General features: G+C 35.9%; 1 protein-coding gene across 1 annotated transcript in view; it reads left to right on the forward strand.

The window, feature by feature from the left end:
• The first annotated feature begins 431 nt into the window (after positions 1-431).
• The window catches only part of LOC150100485 (sodium/hydrogen exchanger 9-like), a 481,199-nt gene continuing 456,564 nt past the window's right edge, over positions 432-25,066 (forward strand). The window contains exon 1 of the mRNA XM_090402508.1: positions 432-596. The gene's annotated coding sequence lies outside the window, so the exon portion shown is untranslated. The remainder of the gene's footprint in view (positions 597-25,066) is intronic.

A 25,066-nucleotide genomic window follows, 5' to 3' on the forward strand; every position in this document is an offset into this window, starting at 1 on the left:
ATTACGCAGATAGAATACGATCGTGACGTCACCAGACGCCATCTAACGGGGGTCAGTTGATAGATGTCAAGAAACTCATTGTTAAAAACTGCTTTTATGCTTTTTATATGGGAAACTTAATTACGGAATAGACTTACGCTTATCTACGACAATATGGCGATTGAAATATAAAAGGAAAAAAAAGTAACCACAATTAAAAAAAAAAGTACTTCGTACTCCCCCCCCCCCCCGAAGACCTTTCGCGTATTTCCAGGAGTACATGTACGACACTTTGGGAAACAACACTATGCAAGATAATAAATAATTATTCCCTCGTCACAGCAATAATATAATTCTGAGTCGACATCCCGGCAGAGGGCGACACTGAGTTGAAAAGCTATCGTAACTTCCTGTCTGCTTGTTTAATAAAAACTAATAAGCTATTTAGAAAACAACCTTTGCTTTCGTGCTTATTCAAAGCTGTGTTTTTAAATAATAGGCTCATTAGAAAATGATTTAAGGAATTTATGTAATAAACAATTAAATAAATCGTGCTTAATGATTATACCACATAATTACTGCAGAAGGAAGTAGCTGAGACAAAAAAATATGTGCAGGTAGGAACACTAAGTAATATATTATTAGAATCAGTAATATACCTTAGGCTGTTGCGTGATAAGTCAACATAATTTGCAGTACTAACAGGATAAAAGTTAACTGGATAAGTGCTAGTTGGATAGAAATTAAATCTTTCATTAATTAATTAACTAATAATTACTCCTTTTTAATTATCTGAGTTGAGCGCTGGCATGCTGTTTTGGTTAATATAGATAACTTATCCAATTTGGATTCGTTATTTTTAGAAGTGCAGCATACCTGGAAGACAGCTAAGAGAGATTGATAGCTCTTTACTTTGCTGTTCTTTATGACTTAGGATTGCATGAGTAGCTAATTCATCAGCTGACAAAAGGCCTTATAAATGCTTCTTGGCGTCCTAGAGCAATGTTTTCTTAGGTGTAATACTGTACGTGTATCTCCACGGGTACGCGAAAGGTCTTTTGGGAAGGGAGGGATACGAGACACTTTTTTTTTTTTACTTTACTTTACTTTTCTTTTTTTTTTTTTTTTGTGCAGATAAGCGCAGGTCTATTCCATAATTTATTTTTCCATAATTAAAGTAAGTCTTAAACAAAATGTGTCTCTTGGCATGTATCAGTGATTCCCGCTCGGGCAGCGTGGTTGGCGACATGATAGCGTTTCAACCGCGTGGTTCGAACTGTTTACATTAAAAGTTTGATGCAAATTGGTCGACAGCTAAAAATAACAAATACAGAATTTCAGTCACAATTTATTACAATTCATAATAACAGTTTCATTTATCTCATAAACTTTATTATTAAAATTTTAAATTTCATCGTTTTTGTTTCTATTGTGTGTATATTAGATTTGTATAATTAAAATGTATTTAATAATTAAATCACCAACAGGAAACATTTATATTATAGCACAGATGTTTAAAAAATTGATATTGAATAAAATCTTATTATAATTTTTCCCAAATTGCCTTCGCCTGAAAGAGGGTACTCCGGTGTTAATAAATTTTAAAAGGGATGTGTGGGTACTGAAAGTTTGGGAAAATTTTTTCTCGAGGATTCGAATCCAGGTCTTCCAAAAACGCTACGAGATGCCTGTTTAGGCAGTGATTAGTAATTCGCTTTATGTATAAAGAACAAGAAAACGTTCCATAGATATATGGGGTGTGTTACATAGGGTGTGTATTTCCCAACGGAAATAACATCTGTATGTCTACTTACGTTCCATTGAAGTTATGATGGGGGGGGGGGGGAGATGAAAAGTTCTGATAAACTCCTAGAACAAAAATGATATTAAAGCAACTGATAAACCCACAAGAAGGAACATATTTTAAAACTCTTTAACTCCCATGTTTCATCAAATTGTAATAATTTCTTTTTCTTTTAAGATTGCCTCCGTAGCGCAATTGGACGAACAACGATACGTTGTGCCCTTCGATTGGAAAATGCCTAAGTTCGATTCTCGTCGTGATGGGAGGAACCTTTATATGGGATTTTTCAATTGAGGGTAGGTTAGCGGGCTTTTTCTCCTGGAAACTCAGGTTTTTCTTCCCGCATACAAACAAATTGGCCTTTAGGACACACGCAATTTACAGACAGAAAATACTGGTGATGGTGGTGGTGAGCAGTAGATGGCGTTGGTGTAGATGATGGAAACAGAGAGCTGTAGAGTAGGTGCCCTTCGATGAGTCTTTGGACTCCTTGGAGGTGTCACGAAATAATAATAATAAAATAATAATAATGAAACCAGATATATAAGAAGACATGTCAGAGGTTTTGAAGAAATTCGAAGACACAGAGGTGTCGGCCTTCCTCATATTTTTCGTGCTGCAAGAAAAGGCCACAACTGAGATTCACCAAACTTTGTGTGAGACGTTAGGGGACTATGCCTCAGCAAAGTCAACAGTTGCCAGATGAGTAACCAAGTTTAAAACTGGGCATCCTGACACAACAGATGCCCCCAGGTCAGAAAGACCTTCACAGCGATCACACCTGTGATGAGCGCTGTGAATCGATGCATGCCATGATCCTTGATGATAGACGAATACCAGCCAAAAACATTGCAAAGACTCTGGGGGATATCCAGAACGAGTTGGGTCGTCATTTACCAACATCTGGACATGCAGAAGCTCTCAGCGAAGTGGGTCCCCAAATGTTTGAATGCCGACCAAAAGAGAGAACACATGCTACCATCTCGATGCATTTTGGTCATTTTGAGAAATCAGGTGCAGTTTTTGGCTCATATTGTGACTGTTGATGAAAATGGCTTCGTTACTGTGACTCTGAGACCAAACAACAGTTGGTGAATGGAGTGGAGACACAAGGGTTCCCCACGGTCAAAAAAGTTCTGAACCTAAAAGTCAGCAGGGAAGGTTCTTGTCATTGTCTTTTGGAATGGTGTAATTCTTACCAAGTACCTAAAAAAAGGTGAAATTGTTACAGCAGCAGTTTATTCAACTGCTCTGAAGGAATTGAAGGAGGTACAGAAGGACTGCTCATGAAACCCAACAGACAATACACAACTTGGGCTTTCAATGTCTGCCTCACCCACCCTATTCGCCAGACCTGGCCCCATCTGACTATTTCTTATTCCCAAATTTAAAGAAACACTTGAAAGAGCAAAATTTACCACAGATGATGAAGTCTTATCTGCAGCTGAGGACTGGTATGCGCAACAAAGGAAAGAGTGTTTTCTCCGAGTTGCAAATGATGCAGCGGCGTTGTAACAAATGTATAACACTTCGTGGGGAATATGTAGAATTACGTGTAAGGTAAATTGTTCTACCTCAATCCTTCATGGTGATTATCACACCTTTTCCAGCACACACTCGTAAATTAATTTGTATGATCTAGAGTTTGAACTATGACTTTTGAAAGAACTTGAGCTTCTATTCCCGTAGCACAACAGCAGGTATTCTGAGGTCAGCAGAAGACGAATACTTACGCGGCGTGTTAATTCTATACAGTAAATCCAACATATTTTATCAAACGTATTTTATTATAGTAGATGGCGTTGATAAGTAGTAGGGGAGATGGTTATATGTGTGTGTAGCGGAGTGGAATATAGTGCCTTCCCGCAATGAGTCCTTGGAGCTGTCACGTAATAATAATAATAAAAATAAAATATCGTTATTAACGCAATCTTTCGGACGACAGCGAAAACATTCACTGCCATCTTTCAAGCTGAAACAAATCTTATTATCATGGAAACATGAAAGCAGATTACGTCCGTCTTAAATCAGTCTACGTTGTTATTGTACTTTTGGGGTAGGCTGGTTCAAACGTTTTTTTTTTTTTTTTTTTTTTGAGCCACTTGGTTATGAACAGTCCATTGCCGTTTTAGATATTTGGTATTTTGCGAAATAGCTTTCGTATGGGAGATTAGCTGTTAAAAAATGTGTGTCATTGAGATATATTCTGCATCTTGTAGAATACGCCGTACTTTTCATTCCACTGACCCTTTGTATTCTGCGGATGGATTTCTTCAAATGGCCAATATAAAAATAAACTTGGTATCCTACAAACAGCTTTCGTGACTGCATAAAAGAATTTTTACTGCCAAAAACAAGCAAGGTGTATCGATTACACGAATATGGTATATGTACATTGTTTACAACTGAATGGAAAGCTTTTTTTTTTTCTGCTTTCACTTCAAAACGCACATGTGAATATTCCAATAAATCACCCATGTAACGGAAGACTCTTGCAACATACGTACCACCTGACTGACACACATACAGTGTATATGAAGTTGGCTGGTATCCAAAATAAATAATGCAAACGTACCCCGCATAGGTGTGTGAGGAAATACCTTATCGGAAATCAAATTACTAGCTGTACCGCAGCGAGAGTACAGTTACACTGCAACTCGCTTGCGATGACTAGCAGTTTCGCCTAATCTCTCTATAGAGGTTGGATTTATTATAAAAAATAAAAATAATAAAATGATGCAATATCATTAAGATGGTAGCTTCATGCTTTCGTAAACCCGTTCTGAAAGTGAACGTTTTGAAAAAGATTCAATAGGCCAGCGCCACTACAAAGAAATGGGATATTTCTTACTTTGTTCTATCATTTCAAAACGATTCTTTTTACTCTGTTTTTTTCATAGAAATGTTAGATTGTAAACGCTACTTAAAATATGCATTTTAAGAGTAACGGCAAAAAATTATTTAAATTTCGATAGTGAGTTTTCAAGTATTCACTGCATATATTGTATTTTCTTTAATTACCCCCCCCCCCACACACACACATCAAACTTTAATTACTGTGTATTATCCTGCAGCTGTTCTGCGTTATCGGTATTTTAGTACGACGTGAAGGTAAACAAAATATTTAGTAATGAAAACAAAGCAAACAATTGCCATTAGTGAGATAACACATCATATTAGCCTGCCTTGGTAGCTCAGTTGGTAAACATCTATACAGGTAACCCTCGTATAACGCGGTACTTATACAACGCGGTTTCGATAAAAACACAGTCTACAAATTATAGTAACCCTTTATCTTTTTATATATTTTTTTTCACCGCACGAATTAAAAATCAAATTTTATATTCGTTAAATTTGCATCTGCTCGTATCGCGCATGTAGTTATAAGTAGCGATTAAGGAAAATGCTCTTTAGCACGCATGTACGTCAATTGTTTACCGTATAAAGTGTTTATTGTTGAAAGTTGTCTTCGTTTTCTACCAAGAAAGCGCATTAAAAATCATGAGTGTGTTAATCTCAAGCTGAGCACTTTATTTTCTGATGAGTTACATACAATATGTAATGCTTTTTTTATGTAAAAAAAAATATTTTTATAGTAATGGCCACTTTTCGCGATATGGTTGAAAACGAAATTAGTGAATTAATTGATGGGGAAACAGATTTAAATTAGGAGGAACTGGTACAATTAATAGATAACGTCGAACCAAATGGCGGGGAAAGTTCTGCCGAAGATTCTGATTGTGATGAATCTGTTAAGGAATTCAGTTTAAAGAAATTAGCAGACGGATTGGACTTGGATAGAAAGTTAGGACGTTATTTTACGGATAATGATCCCTCAATGGAGCCCTCCGGAAAATTCAGGAGACAACTGGATATTTGTTTAGCTCCATATTATGAACTTAATAAAAAAATTACAGCATGGTGGTTAGGAAGGTCGTATTACTGACTTCTTGATAATAAACCAGTCGGAGTATGTAATGAGAATTACACAAATGATGTCCAAGAGATTTCAAGTGATGATGACGTCCGGCCCCACGTAAATAAAGAGCATCTACGAAATGTTCGTTTTGAAGACTGATGACGATTAAAATATGCACTTTATTTTATTTTGCCTAAAACATTTATGTATTATGTGCAATGAAGTTTACGTACAATTTGTATTTTTATAAGGTTATACTATGTATTTTGTTTCATAGTTTGTTTTCTTAACTTACGTGAATTACCTGAATTAAATTAAAATATTTTTTTGTTGGATATGTCATTGTTGTTTATATAATTAAAAAAAAACACGATTTCGGAACATAACCGCACTTTTTCTATGTGATTTGAGTCCCAAAACGCGATTTATATAACGTGGCATTTCTGTGGAACCTAACATCCGCGTTATACGAGGGTTACCTGTAATTGTTTACTAAAGGGGTGCGGGTTCGCATAACGCCTATGACATGGACGAACCTGCTCTGAACGAGCTGCTATCCCTTCTTAATGTGTAAGGCTTGGATTTTTAAGTAAAATAAAAAAATCTTCTCAAATCACTTTTGGAAACTTATCATCTAATATAAACAAAGACAAAACAAAAATAATGTATAATACATTACCAAAAAGCCAATACGAAAGAAACCCAGGAAATTGATATAGTAACCTCCTATGTTTACTTAGGACAAAAGATCACAGGGGAGAATCACTGTAAAGAAGAAATTATGCTTAGAATTCAACTTGGTTGGCTAGCCTTTGGAAAACACCGTGAAGCACTCAAAGGAAACCACCCAATCTGCCTTAAAAGAAAAATATCCGACAATCATGACGCATGGAAATGAAACATGGACTCTGATTAAAAAAAATAAAATAAAATTACCGATAGGATAATGATCTTTCCATATTACCATTCTAGATAGAAAGCGCAACACTTGGTTCAGTGCTCAAGACTAGGGTGAGACACATTACAGCAGCCATTCAAATTGCAATGAGCAGGTGATTCTGCAAAAAAAAAAAATAAATAAAAGTAACATTGAAAAATGGACGAAGCTGATATCAGAATGGTATCCTAGAGATGGAAAGAGAGCTAAAGGAACACCAAAGAGACGGTGCGATGCGATTAAAGAGATGGCAGTAACTCGGTGGCGTAGAAAGGCTCAAGATATGAGTGAATGAAGACTTTGGGGGAGGCCTTCGTCCAGCAGTGGACAGAAAATGGCTATTGATAATGATTACCCACTAATAAACCAAAGCGCATAGTGATTTTTTGTAGTATGAATTTGGTAATGCATATAAGTAAAAAGCACGTATCTATATATATACATATATACACAGTGTTGACGAAAGTAGACACCTAGTTTGGCCATAAAATACGTTTTAATTACATTTCGCGTAACGAGTTGGGACCACCTTTGGCCTGAATAACAACAACTACCCTTCGGGGAGTGCTTTCAACCAATTTCTGTAAGGTGCCAACAGGAATATTCTTCCATTTCTCGCGCAAAGCTAACCCTATTGCTGATACTGACCGCTGTCATTCCAAAGAAGTTCGCGATGGGGTTGAGATCTGGACTCTGAGCCGACCAGTCCAAAACTTCACGTTCTTTTGAGGAAACCAGTCTCGGACACACTGGGCAGCATTATCGTGCTGAAATATGCAAGGGTTACTGCCGAAGTACTTCCATATCGTCGGAAGCATGGTTGACCAGGATATCCAGGTAGCCATCAGACGTCATGGTATTGGGCACGTCCACCAATGGACCGAGCTCCATCCATTACCGAGCTTCCACCAAATTTGACAGCTGGAATGATGCAGTCCTGCGGGAACCGTTCTCCGGGTAATCTCCAGATCCAAACATGACCATCAGAGGGAAACATTGGGGACTCCCTTTTCCAGTCATCTACGGTCCAGAAATGGTGTGAAAGACACCGGTCCAAACGTGTTTGGCGTTGAGGGATTAATGTGTGGCTTGTTCGCAGCAGCTCTGCCATGGTAACCTAAGGCATGCAAACTCTCTGCAGACAGTTTTTGTACTGACAGATGTCCCTGCAGCATTTTCCAAGTTGACTGCGAGGTCCGCCGCTGATGACGTGTGGGATGCTCGACCTTTCCGAGAGAGAGTTTGTCAATCTTGGTCAATGAGTGTCGGTGACTTCCCACGGCGTTTTCGTGCTGTGGCTGCATCATCAATTTTACATTTACGAATGACATAAGCAACGGTGGATTTCGGTATATTTAAACGGACAGCAATGTGACGGACAGAAAGACCATTGATGTGATACTCAACTACCATCTCGCGTTGGAAGTCTGTTAGTTCAGCCGAACGTGGTATTTTGAAATCTAGTACAGTGCAAAACATGCAGCACATCCTACCTTTTATTACCAGACTTACACAGACACTCCATGAATAATTGCCCGTCGTAGGATGTGAAAATTGCATGCCATGTAAGGTGTCCAAATATTTTTGTCAACATAGTGTACATCTTGCTATTCAAAACACACATACATATGTGTGTATGTGTGTTTTGAATAGCAAGATGGATGTGCTAAAATGGCTTCACTCTCTCCACGGCAATTATAAGGTTTGTTTACATCTAGCAGGTGACTCAGCGTTTGGAAGCTGTTATCAGGGAAGCATTAGTCGCTTCAACAGTTTTCCACAATATCTAGTAGGATATTTTACTCCTTGCTATCGTTTATCAAAACCTGTATTTCCGAAGAGAGGAAAGCAGTGAAAACTATCGTCTGAACTGAATACGTACAGGAGACAAGACAACGATAAAATACAAATAGTGTAAACACAGAAAACAACATTGTGTGTGCGTGTGTGCGCGTGCGTGCATGCGGAATATTAATAAACAATTCTAGAAAGCTCTTCATTGATAATAATAAACGATTGGAGTACATGCGACAGCATAAAGTAGAAAAAAAGTAATTGTATTATGCATTCTGATGCGTATTTCGCAATTTTAGATTTTCTCAGAAAAATCTAAACAATTATCTTTAAAAGTGAAGTAGAACGTTTAGGTACCTCCGTAACGCAATTGGAAGAACAGCCGAACATTGCGCCATTCTTTTGGAAAAGACCTGGGTTCGATCCACGTTTGACGAGGGGAATCCTTATATGGGCTTTTTCAATTGAAAGTGAGTTAGCCGATCTCATACTGTGGTAGCAGGGTTTTCCCTCCCGGAAACTCGGGTTTTCATCCCCCGCGTACAGACAAATCGGACTTCAGAACACGCTCAATTTACAGACAAAAAAAAACAAAAAAAAAAACTTGTTGATGATGAAGATGGCGGTGATGGTAATAGTGTCGTCGTAGGAGAATAAAGTAGTAGTGGAGAGGATGAGAGGTATTTATCGAAGTAGAGTGCCCTCCGGTGATGACTCCTTGGTTTCCTGGAGGTCTCACATAATAATAACAATAATGGTAATAATAACATTACTTCGCTTTCCGTGAATGACACTGAACATCTATTTCGCTCATCCCTTTACTCTGAGTTCTGTACACTAAAAATCATTTCTGAATTTGTCGAAGTCTCCAGAACTGAAAAAAAAAAAAAAAAAACATACGAAATGACCTTGAAAATATTTGAAATTTGTACGGAAATCCACCACTGCCATTTCGAGGCACAGGCACTGAAAAATGAAAATAAAGGTCAAATTGCGTCCTATCTCGTTTCAATAAAGGACAAGGACACTTTGTCTAAAACAAAGGACTGTCTTTTGAAATAAAGAGTCTGGCAACCCTAGCTTAGCTAGCAGTAAGTTGGATACGCTATATGGGCGACATCCTTCAGTCAACATAAATCACTTATACTTGTGGATAGTGGCGTGACTGATTTTTTGGTCTTCAGTGATGAATGAAAGCTTCTCATCTCCTGTGTGAATTAGTTGTCTTTAACCGATTTTTATCCTCTTTAGAAAGTAAATCATTACAGAAATGAGACATGCGAATTCTCTGTGTCTCATTCCTCCAGTACAAATTCTGGTAAAACTGAAAACAGTCAGTTATAATGAATATTTACCATAAAAAGTTTGTTAAATACTCTTTAATAGACCCTAGAAACTCGGGACTGCGAAATGTAGCGCAAAAAAGAAACGATATGTAGATATAGAAATGATAAATGATTGAATGTATTGTACAAATTCGTGCCGTTTGGCGAGTGGAAAAAAAAATACTGAACTTCGATGACCTACTCCATAACATACATCGTTGTAGTTATTCAGTATTGTTTTTTTTTCTCTCTTTCTCACCATACTGTATAACAGCACCTCTAATTTTATAATTTGTAAATAAACTATAGATAAAATTTATAAATACTACTTACAGAGAATTTAACTTCGTTAATGTTTGACCTACCTTCTTGAAACCTAGCATCCCCATGCCGTTGTTGATGGAAGTCATCCCTTGCTTCGAAAGACTACTACGATTTACGCAAATAGGAGAAACTATTTTACGGTCCTGTTTCAATCGAGGGCGAGTTGGCTACCCTGTATCTCTATTTAAGCAGTTTGAGGCATGCAAATACGTTACAGAATTCCTGAAAAGTGGCAAATTAGCCTGAGAATGCATGCATTTGACAAGAAGCACACAGTCGCTCAATGACGTTATCTACCTCGACTGATGCAGTCAGTTCCAAATGTTAGAGGTGAATTTTATCATATCGCGATACCTAATTTCGTTAGGTAAGTCTAACCATTTGGTGGACTTACAGAATCGAAATAATGGCAATGACTGCATCCAGCATTAACAGCGCGTGGCACCCAATACTCAACCATGGGAACGTCAACAGTACTTGAAACTTCACATGATGTCAGCGTCAATAATACTTAATTTGCTGTATCAACGGCAATTTCTTGCCGTTTAACCAACCATGTTTCGTGTATCCACTTTGAGAATGTCACTTAACCTACAATGCTTCGCTTGCAGGCTAAGTGAGAATGTCACTTAACCCGCAATCGAAGCATTGTTGTGTTAATCAGCGAAGTCTTTATTTTTCCTTTTTCATTACTTAAACCCGTAGTTACTTATAATTATTTTTTTATTATTATTATTTTGTACTGACAGAACTAAATTTGTTTATCACATATTCAGGTTTTTATTTTCATGATATTCCATCCATAGAGGATTAAATATCTTCATAAGGTAGTGAATCCTCCACTTTCAAAAATAAAACCAACTAACAAATAACATAAACAAGTGCAAGAATACGTATTTGGATTATTGCAGTTGTAACTTAAAAGCGAGTCTCTCTAACTCCATTTAATGTGCTCCTTAGAATTACAGTCGGGAGAAAAGAGAATTTACGACTATGGTTCAGTAAACGTTGCTTATTTGCAATGCAGGAAAATGTCAAACACGGAGAGAGTTGTTTAATTTTCATATGTATCTCATAGTCTTTCAGAAACTAGCACAGTGGAGGCATCTCTGAAATATTGATAACAGTAGCAAAATTCTCCCGTAATGTGGAGGGCGAAGAAGACAACCTGTGGGCCAAGGAAAACTAACTCTATGAGGACCAACAAACATTTTCACTGTCAGAAATGGTCATATCTCAAAGGGACCAAAATGAAAGAATGATATAGGAAGCAGAAAAATTGTAGATATGCAACTGATGTGGGAATGTTTTTAGACTTGGCAGTGTTTTTTTTTAAACAAAAATAGAAGTATTTTTATTTCTTTATTTTTAGCGTTAATTGGCCTAATTTGAGAACTTATCACTCAAGAAGTGACTGTCAATATAGACAGGCTGCGAAATATCTCAAAATCAGTTATCTGTGTGGGTTTTGTACAACAGCCTATTAGGGATGCTTTTTTGAATTATCTTCCCATCCCAAAATTCATTTAACTTATTATTTTTTTTTTATAATAACTTCGGGATGAAAATAATGTCGAATTTCATCCTGCCACTTCCGTACGAGACCAATAATTCACCTTTAGTTGAAAAGTCGTTAAAAAGTTTCATCGTGTCCTAAATGGGATTCAAATTCCGGTCTTTCTAGACTAAGAACATCGTTGCTTTATCGATGATAAATTTTAGATCTGGGGAAATTTTGTATTATTGGAATAATCTAAAATGAGAGCAGTATATATCGTAGAAAGAAAGAAGAAGAAGAAGCAGGAGAAGGGGAAAAAACTTGTTATTCCTCCTAAGTGAATTGATTTATTTTATATTATTTTTTTTTTTTTTAAGAAAGGCTGTGAACTACTTTTATGAGAAGGTGGATATCAGTTCTCTCATTTGAGTTGCATAAACCTCAAAATTTTCTTAAATAGTATCTGTAATGAAATTGGAATCACAATTTAAGTGGCTAGAATTTGGTATTATCATCTTTGGTAAAGCCGAAGTTTCAAATTAAATGAGCAGAAACACGCTCCACAGTCTCCTTCTGAATAACACAGTCAGTGTCCACTAAGAATGGCGACCGTGTCACATTGTATCGAACGAACTTTGTTATTGATCACACTGTAATGTTTCCGACAAGAGTAACGTGGGAAATGTAAAATATGATTATTCTCAGCAGTGATTGCGGATACATTTAAGGCACTAACAGAAATAACACGTACGTTATGTGAGTCAGTTATGTGGCTGACCCCAAAGTTAAAATCGACTTGTACCAGGTAGTGGTCACCTCGCTTTTTTTGCGTGATGTTTTTTTTTTTTTTTTAAAAAAACCATATAGCGACGACAGTTACAGGAGAGTAAATATCCGAACGCATTTCGAATGACATAGTTTGGTAAACACCAGTAATGTGTCACCATCAGAAGTTCAGTGATGTTGTTTTAGACCCCCAAAAAGACAGACAATCGTTCTGCTTCAAAGTAAATCAACCAAATAGATGGGAAGCTAAAAATCGGTTTGTCTGAAATAACGTGATGCAAATCAGACAGAGGAGGATATGATGAGCGAATTTGCTTATTTAACTTGTATTCATAAAAGCCAATGTACCACACAGAAAAGAAGTATACTGATCCTGTTTGCACACTATTTACTTCTAGAAATAAATACTTGCAAGTATTTATTTCGAACTACTTTGCAAAGTAGTTCGAGTATAAAAAGTCGATGCGAAATTGCAGCGTGTTCGGCCATCAGAATTTAAAATGAACAGATAAAATTCAAATCCGTTTGGATATAGAAAACCCATAAAAAAATGGATATCAGCTAACAGTGGACTGCTGCAAATTGCAAAGTGACTTCAAAGAATGAAAAAAAAAAAAAAATTCACACCAGTGATATATGGCATTGTGGATTTGATTTCGGGGAGTTTAAAAATTAACGTAGTACTCAAGAAACTGTGTTTCCTGAGAAACGCACTGCGATTATTTTCGCATGAGTGCTACAATAATGTAGTAATTCTATGATATTAGAGAACTTAGTGAGCTAAAAAAAAAAATTATTTATAGCCAAAACAGCAAGAGTTATCCTCCATCAAAAGAATGATTCATCGAGAATATACACACAAATTTGAGGACATTGTTGCAAATTATCCCAAACTATATAGATTTTTTCAGTCATAAGTTGTCATTTATTTTAAAAATAAATAAATATGAAGATAAAATATGAATCAGCAGTTATCAGCCTATTTTTTCAGTCGTCCAATAAATGCTATACTTTGCAGAGAATAGTCGTGGATCCACTTAGCATCTACTCGGCAAATCACGCATTGAATTGTTGTAAAATATAGGCAAATAGATCGGGGAACACACGCAGAAACACTGTTAGAGTGCCGTAGATGATGTAGCGTGTAGATAGTGGCGTAATGTGAAGATTGTGGATTAAATGGCGAAGACGGTTGTGTGTGGTGTGGAATACATCCCCAATCAGTCCTTGGACGTGTCACATAGTAATAATTACTTTTAATTACTAATGTTAATTTAATTATTAAATAATTACTAATAACTATTCGAAACTATGGTTGTCATTTTCCTTGCGTTCAAATTATTAATAAGCATTGTATTTTCTATCAAGTCGCAATGCATGCCTTCTTAAAGAAAGGAAAGGAGTGCTAGCTGGACTATCAGATGGCGAATGATCACCCACTCAAATGCTACCATGTTCAAGAGACACTTGAAGAAGCCAAAGCACTGTATGTTTGTCCAAGGCAAGGACTCTGGATTCTCATTTTCATTTTATCTGCTTACATGCAATGTAAATAAATGTACATAAATGATAGAGGAAATAATGTTAAGGGAGATATTCAGTTGTTTGCTGATGATGCCAACTTGGGTAGCGCAATAATTAACCAAACTGATGTAGAGAGCTTGCCGGATGATTTAAATAAGCTGGCAGTATGGGTAAAAAAAGTTATGCATTTTGGGATTAAATATTACAAATTGTGTACCACTTTGATGGAACTATATACACCTGGAAATTGATTAAGCTAGTAATTTGAGGGTATTGGTGGGTAGAGAGCTGAAGTTTCGTCCGCATATTACTAAGGTGTCCAATGTGGCTTATAGAATTACTTGGTTATTGAAAGGTTTGATAGATAATAAGAGATTTGATAGATAAATATTGTGTGGATAGTTTGGGTCTCCACGATGAGTCCTAGGACTCCATGGTGTACCCCTATAATAATAATAATAATAATAATAATAATAATAATAATAATAATAATAATAATAATAATAATAATAAATAATGAATGGTGAATCCTCTTTAAAAGGATATGCTAAACATACAGTAGAAACCCAGCATATATTTCTAACGGTATTCAAAATATGAATTGTGAAACTAACCCGTATTTTGCATCTGAGCGTATTCCTATTCTGCAAGTATTTATTCTACATCTTGGAAGTCTTAACTTATGTTCGACTTATTCTAAAAGTTTCCTCATTCATCTTTAGACCATCATCACCATTCCCGAATACAGCTAACATAAAGCCCTGGTCGGTGAATCTTCATCCTACGATTTTTGTTCTGTCTTTTGTAACTGAGCGCATTATAAGTCAAAGTGGACGGCTTTGCTTCTTCGTACTTTCCTACTAATGGAATGTAGGTGTGTGACCGAGATTCTGTCATTGGTGCACTTCCTCCTATGCATCAATGTCTCTCTTTCGTTTTTATCAAATCCTGTCCATAGTAAACCGCATTCCTCTTATTTATCTGGCAGTTCCTATAGCGTTCAGTACTGCAAACAGCCCTGTGTTGTCCTAGAAACATCTCTCTCTCTTTCTCTCTCTCTCTCTAAAAATCTGCTTTCAGATCTGTTGAGAGAGAGAGAGAGAGAGAGCATCTATTTCTCTTCTCGGACTAGTTTTCGCAGTTTAAAAAAAAAAGAAAAGAAAGACTCCTGTTGCTCTAAGTGGTTATTTACATCTGATTTCACAATTCCAGTCTCAAACTGACCACACCTTATTATAAGCAGGTAATCTTTGGGATACAAGTGGATGGAGACAATGTAGTTGAATTTTAGGATGGTCCCTGTGGATTCATCAGCAATTATGAACATTAATTACTTATCAAATTTCCATACTGCAGTTAATTGATAATTTTAAAAGGTCACTAAAAGGTTTTATAGCTCCGGTTTTTATGTTACTATTTTGGATATTTCTATTACAAGCGCCAAGCAATGAAAAATACCGAACCAGTCATAAAACGTCAACGGTTACGATGCAGAAATCCCAAGCATATCTTGTGAGTTGTACGTAATGTTGAAATAAAGGATTGACTACATAATCAAGTAAATATATTTAAAGAATGGAGCAAAATCCGTTTTATATATATAGGGAAAGAAATTATGACAATGAACAGTTTTTTAAATATTTTAATTAAAAACTATTGTTTAGTAAAAAAAAAATCTAACTCATGCTGTTTCCATTAATTAATAAATAAACGTAAGAAATAATTACAATAATATTAACGCCTTCACTGAGACGTAATAACTGGCGAGTCACGTCCCCTAGCAACAAGAAAGTCTGTTTACACACACACACACACACACACACACACACACACACACACACACACACACACACACACACACACACACACACACACACACACACACACACACACACACACACACACACACACGTACCTTCACCAAATATTATTTTCCGCATTTATTGAATTTTTATTTATTTATTTTTTAGAAACTACATCTAATACAACTTATAAATGTCTGTATGCTCTGGGACTTGCGGGCCCCTAGCGTTCCGAGGAACAGTTTAAGTAACATGTTTTCTGTTTCCATTTCCTCCCAGCAGACATTTTATTTCCTTTGTTCGTATTCCTTCTGTAAATAAATAAATTCTCAGAATATTTTTACCTCGAATTTGAGAAGTGACAGAGATCAGTTTCGAACCCAAAATACGTTATAAAAGTTACAAGTGTCGAAAGTTACATAATCTTCAGTTATCTATCGAAAATAAAATAATTACTTACAAAAAAAAAGAAAAAAAAGGATGGTCTTTCTTGTAACCAAGAGTGTAAGGCAGTACTCTTTAGCCTTGCCCTTTGAGTTAATTTCTGTCCTAACAATTGCCGCCATTTTGTATTCCTAATTCTAACTAGGATTATTTTTTAAGATCATGGGTGTATTTTACTGTCAGTTTTTCGGAGATGCGGAATTAAAACTGAATTTCTACCGAGTTTCGAATGGACAACACCTGCCTACTTACCAGTCCCTAAATCTTGAGAACTCCGCTAAAAGAAAATATTCAGTAAAGTTTCCTCTAAACTGTGACTAGAATCGAATCGAATAAGTTTTTATGCCACTAAACAAACAATTATTTTCCCATCTAAATTCTATCTTACATTAATACATTGTTATAATTTTTAGAGTGAGTTTATTTTAATAATTTTTCAGTGTCTCTTTGTATAATTTAATATATATATATATATATATATATATATATATATATATATATGTGTGTGTGTGTCTGCGGTGGAAATTCCAACAAATTCATAATGAGTTGTTACTTACGAGTGTGGTCTGAAAAGTTCTCGACCTAACAATGAAAAACGAATTGATAATTTCAAAATTATTTTTATTATTCAACATAATCTCCCTTAAGATTAATACATTTATTCCAGCGATGCTCCAGTGCCATTATCCCGTCCATGTATGTAGTGGTTCTCAATAAGATCTTCAAAATACTCCTATACAGCTGCAGTCGATTCGAAGAAAAACGCTGACCAGCGAGGAAGATTTTTAGTTTTGGGAAGAGATAGAAGTCAAAGGGAATTTATAGTGCATATCTCTTAATTTTCCCATTGCCAAAACACCTTTGTGGCAGGTGTATTGTCCTGATGAAGGATGATTTTTTCTTCTGCAAACCGGATCTTTTCTCATGAATTTTTTCGTCTAGTCTGGTTAAAAGATCGGAATATTATTCCCCGGTTATTGTTTTACCCTTTTCAAGATAATTAATAAACAAAATGCCGATGCCACGACCTTTCCTGCTGATTGAACCGACTTTGTCTTCATTGGCGCTAAACTTTTCTTTTGTCGAAAACGAAGAAGAAGAGTGCCCATAAACTTTTATGAACTTCGAATGAATTTCCTTTGGCGTTAAACCTTCTTTTAGAAAGAATTTTATAACCGCACGATACTCAGTTTTATCCATTTCAAGGGATACAGACAACACTTTTGCTTCAGACAGCTGTATGAAACAAACTACTTGATAGAATGACTTGCAATTTCACAACAATGCTTATGACAGATGTACCAACTTAGAAAAAAATCTTGCCGATAGTGTTGTCATCTATGGTCGAGTCCGAGAACTATTCAGACCATCCTCGAACATTGTGTATGTGTGTGTCCTTGACAGTTTCGAAACGATTGAACCAAATTATTCTTTTGCTTGCTTTAGCAAACGAAATTAGTTAATTAATTAGTTAAAATTAATTCATCTAAAAAAAAGTAATCTCACGAAAACAGCCCATGTAAAAAGTGGGCCAAGTATGAAGTTGGCTGCACCTCAGAAAGGCTTCTTGGTTGTTTCGTTTGCTGAGAATATAAATTTTCCTCTGAAATTCAGCCAACACCAGAAACAAGTAAGTAATTAATAAAAATCATATTAGCAAAGTGGGTGCTTTCAGAATTGTAACGAGCCGCCTGCATACTTGGCTCACTTTTCATGCGATATTCCTTAAAAGAAGTTGATTTAATTAATAATGAGCTGAGTAATAATTTTTTCATTCATTCTTCTGATTCACTGATTCATTCGCATAATAAAACAGAAATAGCATGTTTTTAAATGTCTGATACTTTTTGATTATTAGTTAAAGGTTAAAGCTTTATTAATACCGTGTTTCCCTGAAAATAAGACCGGGTCTTATATTAATTTTTGCTCCAAACGACGCATTAGGGCTTATTTTCAGGGGATGTCTTATTTTTTCATGTAGAACAATCTACATTTCTTCATGTCCGATTAGTCATTCGGCAATAAGTCTCGAGTTCATCTGTTTACGTAGGCGTTTACCTCTCGTCCAAAGGCGCCCACTTGGGTATTTACAAATACTTAATTATAATTGATATTATTATTTATTTTAAGCATTAATGTCAATAATATTATTTATTTATATTTAATTATATATTAATGTTATTATTTTATAATTCAATACGTCCGTTGTGTGTTACAACGGACGTACTAAATGCGTCCGTCTGGCTGACGATCTTAACTGAGGCTTATTTTTGGTGTAGGGCTTATACAATATTACGAGCATCCTGAAAAATCATGCTAGGGCTTATTTTCCGGTTAGGTCTTATTTTCGGGGAAATACGGTAGCTCAGGCTTGAATTCAACAGCTTTTGAATGTTCCTAATTTATTTGATTTTTAGACACAAGATGGCACCACTATGAACGTTTTTCCCCCTCCTTACAACAGGCAGCTTAATAAGATAATTTTCCCTTTCGTATACTAACTCGAAAGGTAGTAGATTATATTGGTGTGCTTTATTAAATGCAGCGTCGAATCCACTTTGGCATTTTTTTTTTTATTATTTCTTGTTTTGAGGTGACAAGTACTTGTTAAGTTTTTTCCAACATTTCTTATTATATATATATATATATATGTATGACAGAATGATCATTGACTCGGTTAACATACATAGTTTTATGAAAAAATTGAATGACTAGAACCGAGATTTAAGTAAAAAGGTTTTAATATAAACACACTACTAGTTTCGGCCTAATTATAGGCCGAAACTAGTAGTGTTTCATGCTAATTATACATAATTAGCACGAAAACGTTGTTTTCATGCTAATTATGTATAAAGACTATGTTGTTCATAGTCTTTTAACCCTCAATGTTTAGTGTTTTTTCTTTTATAATGTCACCTGAAGAAGGCTCTTACAGGCCGAAACTAGTAGTGTGTTTATATTAAAACCTTTTTTACTTAAATCTCGGTTCTAGTCATTCAATTTTTTCATAAAACAATATATATATATATATATATATATATATAAAGTATACATTTCTTATTATATATTATTATTATTATTATTATTATTATTGTAGTCACAATCAAAATGCTTTAAAATCTGTATTAGTTATATTATTCAAAAATATACAGTTTTATTTGACCGAAATTCATTTTTGTTATTTTATTATTCATTTATTTTTGTGCTGTGATTTATGGAGAATAGCCCTTCCCACTTCTTTCACACTCTCAGGATCCACTACTGAGTAGATAAAGTTTCATTTCAGTGGTTCGTTAAGTGTTGGAATATGATTCGATATAATATTCTACTAAATTAGTAGAGTGAGACCTCCATTTAACAGACCCATGTTCACCGCTATACAGAATACAGAATCTTTCCTGTTTTCAATTCCTCTTTTCAATTCACTAAGAACTTTATTTTAGTTTTTAACTACTGTAGCAACAGCAATGCTAGGTGAATTTAGCCTATACCTTATTTCGGCGTTCGATACACCCCTGTCGAAAAATTTAATCATTTTAATTTTTTCCCGCTGGAAGTAACAGTTACTTTGAGATTCCTCTGCCATTATTAATTTTTTTAAATATAATAATCAGCAGTTTATTTTCTTTCGAAGAAATTACATGATTTTACGTAATATACATTTTGCTCCATGTTATAAAAGTTTTATAATTAAGCCAATATAATATTATAATTAATGTTAAAATTAATAGTATTCAAAGCAATAGCAATTTACAGTTACGGTTTTATATTAAACCAGTTAAACATGCCAAAGTGAAGTTGCTGCGGATTTACAGTCCTGTCAAAATGGTCTACCTTTCATTTCTGGGCCTGCAATGTCTCAATTGCAACGACTCGAAAGAGAAATGGATGAAGTCAGGAAGGAAGCGGAAGGCATGAGAGTTGAATTGAGGACAATGAATAGAAATATTAAGACTCTTGAGATTTACTTGATGTGACGAGAATAAGAGTGGGTCGGAGAGGGAGAAAGAGAGTCAGGTGAATGTGAGAGCAAGGGAGAGAGTGGAAATGACAGGAAGTCGAGAGAATGAAAGAACAATAGAAAGAGAAATAGTGAGAGGATACCGTGAACGTGCGGAAGAAAAGAAAAGGGTGATAATAAGAAGGAATGAAGGTGTGAGAGTAATAAGAGAGTATGGAAAAAGAAAGTGAAGGACGCTAGTGCGAGTTGTAATGAAGCCATGACAGGTATAATATATGGCGATTTCATGATTCAGGGTGTGACATGTTCGAAGAGTGCTTTCCTCTCGTGGAACAATGGAGAGGGTGACTTTAGCCAGAGGACAGAATGTGGAGGCGGACATGATGGTAATGGCTGGTACTAATGACGCGAGGAGCATTAATCGGTGGCAAAGGATATGAGAGCAATGTTGGACACTGTGCAGCAGAAAAGCGTGGGAATAGGGTAGTGAGTGTACTTCCTTGCTTTGACAGTGCAGAGTTAACTAGAAGAGCGGTGATAATGAATGATATTAATGCAAAAATTTGTAGGAAAATAAATCTAGAATGTGTTGATATTTGGAGAGAATTTGATGGTAGAGGAACCCTATATGCAAAAGATAGGTTGCATCTGAATAGAGAGGGACACAAGCTTTTAGATAGGTTGCTGTACTCCGATCGAGTGGAAGTGCGTTTGGACAGGGAAACTAGAATTGATAGGGTTGAAAGTAGGAAATGCAGCCTCATGTAGGGAAGAAGAAGATTTAGGGTGTGAGGAAAGTTGTAGAATTGGTGGTAATATAGAAGAAGGGACTGGAGAAGGTATTGAAGAGTCACATCGGAGTGATGTTCGTTCGTAGGATTTGTAGAACCAGAAATAATTTCTTCTTTGTTTACTAATTCCAGAAGTATTCGAAATAAAGGGAACGAAACTCTTGTATTGATTGAGTCCATTCGCCCCAAATTGTTGGTATAAGCGAGACATCGTTAGATGAAGATGAAATCCTGAGAGGAATAGAAATAAACGGATATGGTATTTTTCGTGAAGACAGACAGGGAAGAAAGGGAGAAGGATAACCGCTGATGGTAGTAGATGAGTTGTGCCCACTTAGTGGCCACAGTTTTGAGGCAGTATGGTGTGAGGTAGAGGTGAACAGGATGAAATATTTAGTTGGGTGTTGCTATAGACCTGGTAATATGGAGGGTAATGAAAAGGAAATGTATAGGCAAATTAGCCTGGCTTGCGAGAAACCAGTGATCATTATGGGTGACTTTTACTATGGTAATATAGATTGCATCTGGGGCAAAGAATTTCTGGAGTTTTTGAAATACAATTACCTTACGCAGTATACGTAACGGAGGCTACACAAGGATCAAGGGTGTTGGATTTGATCATCTCATCAGAGGATGTTATTATAAATGGGGTGTCAAATATTCCAACAGTTGGTGAGAGTGACGATGAGGTGATCACTTGTAGTGTGACCAGTCATTTGAGGAAGTCGGTTAGAAAGGGTTATATGCGGAATTATGACTGGTAATTGATTGGTAATGAAAAGCTCAGGAAACAGCTTGCGATAATAAATATGAAAAAGAAACTGGATGGAAAGGATATGACTGCTGCTTGAGCCCTATTCAAGAACTATTTGGTGGAGGCAGTATCAGAATGTATTCCCAAGGTTCAGAGGATAAATATAGCATGTGTGAAATGAAAAAATCAAGAGATAAGGTATGCGATCTGGAGGAAGAAGGTATTATGGAAGAAGCACAAAATGAGTTGTTATAACAGCCAGTTCATTAGAAGTACAAAGAACAGGCTAGGAAGGTGACTCGCTTGATAAGGGTAGCAAAAGTGCAGTATGAGCAGCAGTTAGCTAATGTGGCTAAAAAAATCTTAAAGAATTTTTCGATATGTGGCCAGTAAGATGACATTGATTGGTGAAAATGGAGGAATGATAACCGCTGCGGAGGATATAGTTGAGATATTGAATGAGCAATTTATAAAGGTTTTTCATTCTTATGAATGTGCATCATGCAGAACTTGTTTGAAAGCAGTGGGAAAGAAGGAGGAGGAGGAGTGGTTAGTAAGTGAACAGGAGAAGAATTGAATAGACTTGATGTAAATAAGACTGTGGGACTTGATGCTATTTCACCACGTGTTTTGAGGAAATGTTCCGGAGAGTTAACAACAGCTTTTGCATATATTTTTAACATGAGCCTTGCACTGGGCCACGTTCCACAAGAGTGGAAAGAGGATAAAATTGTTCCAATTTATAAGGGAGGTAATAAGAGTAGGGCTTTGAATTATACACCAGTCTGGAGTTGTGGTTAAGGTATTAGAGAGTTTAGTTAGGACCAAGATTCAGAATTTGGTTGACAAAAGAAAAATACTCTTTGGTGGCTAGCATGGATTTTTTAAAGGAAGATCGTGTTTTAGCAATCTGCTTCCTTTTTTACAATAAAGTGATAAATGTATTGGATAAGGATGTTGCATACACGGTGGTATATTTAGATTTTGCAAAGGTCTTTGATAAATTGCCACATGTCAAGCTGGTAATTAAATTGGAACCGATGGGGGATGAAGTAAATTACTTTGTTGGATTGGAGACTGGCTCAGCGAGTTGTCTTTGAATGAGCGATATTCCAGTAGAGGAAAGCTACTAGTGGTGTAACCCAAGGGTTTAGTCTGTTTTGAGTCCACTGCTCTTTAATTTTTATGTAAATGATATTGGGAGAGGTCTGAATGGTGATATGCAGTTGTTTGCAGATTTGGGGAGAACAAAGTTGGGGAGAACTATCAAGAAGCGAGCGGATGCTGTGGCTTTGCAAGAGGACTGGAATACACTGGCTGAATGGGTAAATGAGTAGGGGAGGTAAATTCAATGTTGCAAAGTGTAAGGTTTTTAAAATTTGTATAACAGAGAAGGGATGTAAAGTACACAATCGGTGGAAATATCTTGCTAAAGGTTGAGGAGATGAGAGATCCGGGAGTGATTGTGGACAAAGACCAAAAATTTCGGGGACATGTTACTAAAATTCACTGTGAGGAGAGCACAGTGGATAATAGGAATGATGCGGAGGGCACTGACTTATAGAAGTAAGGATGTTATGGTTCCCTTGTATAAGCCTTTGATCAGACCACATATGGATTACCGTGCACAGATTTTTCATCTAGTTTTTCGAAAAGATAAAGATATATTGGAAAAGGTTCAGAGACGATTGACTAAGGTGGTTTCTGGTCTCAGGAATGTTGAGTATGAAGACAGATTGACAAAATGCAATTTGCAGAAATTGGTGGATAGAAAGAGGAGAGGGGATATGATCGAGACATGCCAGATTAACGTCGGGGAGGTTTTGTCTAGAATGGGTGAAGATAGGGAAAAAACAAGTGGTCATCCCTGGAAACTGTATAAGGATGGTATGAGCAAGGGGGTGGGTGAGGAGCAGATTTTTGCATGGAGGGTGATGAGTGATTAGCATGCGTTGCTCGAGAGTGTGCAGTGAGCGCAGAGAGAGTGAACATATAACAGTGGGGCCTCTCACGATTAGTCTTTGACTCCATGGAGGTTTTTTATAAAAAATAATACTAACAGCTATTTCTGCATTTTATTATTTTTTCAACTTACAGTTTATTTTAATTCACAATTTGCATGGTCCATTTTTTTGTTAACATTCAGTAGAGAATGTTGAATACATAATAATAATAATAATAATAATAATAATAATTATTATTATTATTATTATTATTATTATTATTATTATTACTGTAGATGAAATCGGCTAAGGTAATGTGACCTGAAAATAAAATGATAATTTACAATCATTTTATAATTCATGGCGAAAGACAGAGAAATATAGCCAGCGATGACGTCGTATACCCCACAAAAAATTGTGCATTGGGTGATTCACGTCTGCTTATGCCGCAGAGTCATCATATGAGCTGATCGTCTTAAATTACTGTATCGTGTTGATATGCGCTTTGTGTGCTTCTCCGTTGGAAGTTCCAGCTCATTTATCTCGAAACCTATTGTCTATAGTAAAGGTTAAGCTGCCACTTGGGTAAAGCTTTTCGAATCTTTAAAAATAACACCATTTGTGGGTTATTAGAAACTAATCATATGTAAAACTTATTACTTGCTTTTATATTCTATTTTTTATATTTGGAATTCGATATGCTCCTGCTTCGAATGTTCGTGTTAAACATAGCCACATAAAAAAAATGCATGAAACAACTATTTACAACTGTATGTGGAATTCGGAAAATCCATTTATTATTATTATTTTCAAATCAAAATCCGCTTTCGACACGTGAATTTACTTGTCTTAAAATAAGAATTATTTCGTCCATAAAATCTGATAAGTGCAAAATGTCTGAAGTAAACTATCTGTCATTCGCCAGACAAAAAAAAAATAGTAGCAAAATGAAAAAGTTTTTATTTATTGGGTATAATTGTTTATGGGTTGCGATATTCGATACGAAGTAAATAACACGATATGTATACGAAGATAATCAAGAGTAAAGGCGTAAACAAGAATCTGTCTAGAACTCCACGTCTGCTGTCTGACTATTGCACGCTATTTATTTTTGTTGAAATTAATACGGTTTTTTTTTTATAGTTAAAATGTATTCGGTTTACATAACAAAAACTTGAAGATACATATAAAATTTATAAGACAATAAACTTAACTGAAACGAGATGCCGTAAATAGCTGTAACATGAACAGCAAAACGATGTGTTTATCTAAATTTAGACAATCAACATATAAGTGAATTCAATGTCTGGTTATGAGCGTATAGCAAACAAATTAACGTGTACCGCATAAATAACTCTCAAAAGTAATAGCTCTCAAAATACAAGCAGAGAAAGATACAGAATCTCGAAGCTCAACTTAAGAATCTTACACCATTACATACTACATAAGAAAAATATTTATGCTGTATAATTTTTGCTTCT

The sequence above is a fragment of the Typopeltis vanoorti genome, chromosome 13 (assembly GCF_054136105.1).
Source record: "Typopeltis vanoorti isolate ZY-2024b chromosome 13, IOZ_Tvanoo_1.0, whole genome shotgun sequence".
Classification (NCBI taxonomy): Eukaryota; Metazoa; Arthropoda; class Arachnida; order Uropygi; family Thelyphonidae; genus Typopeltis; species Typopeltis vanoorti.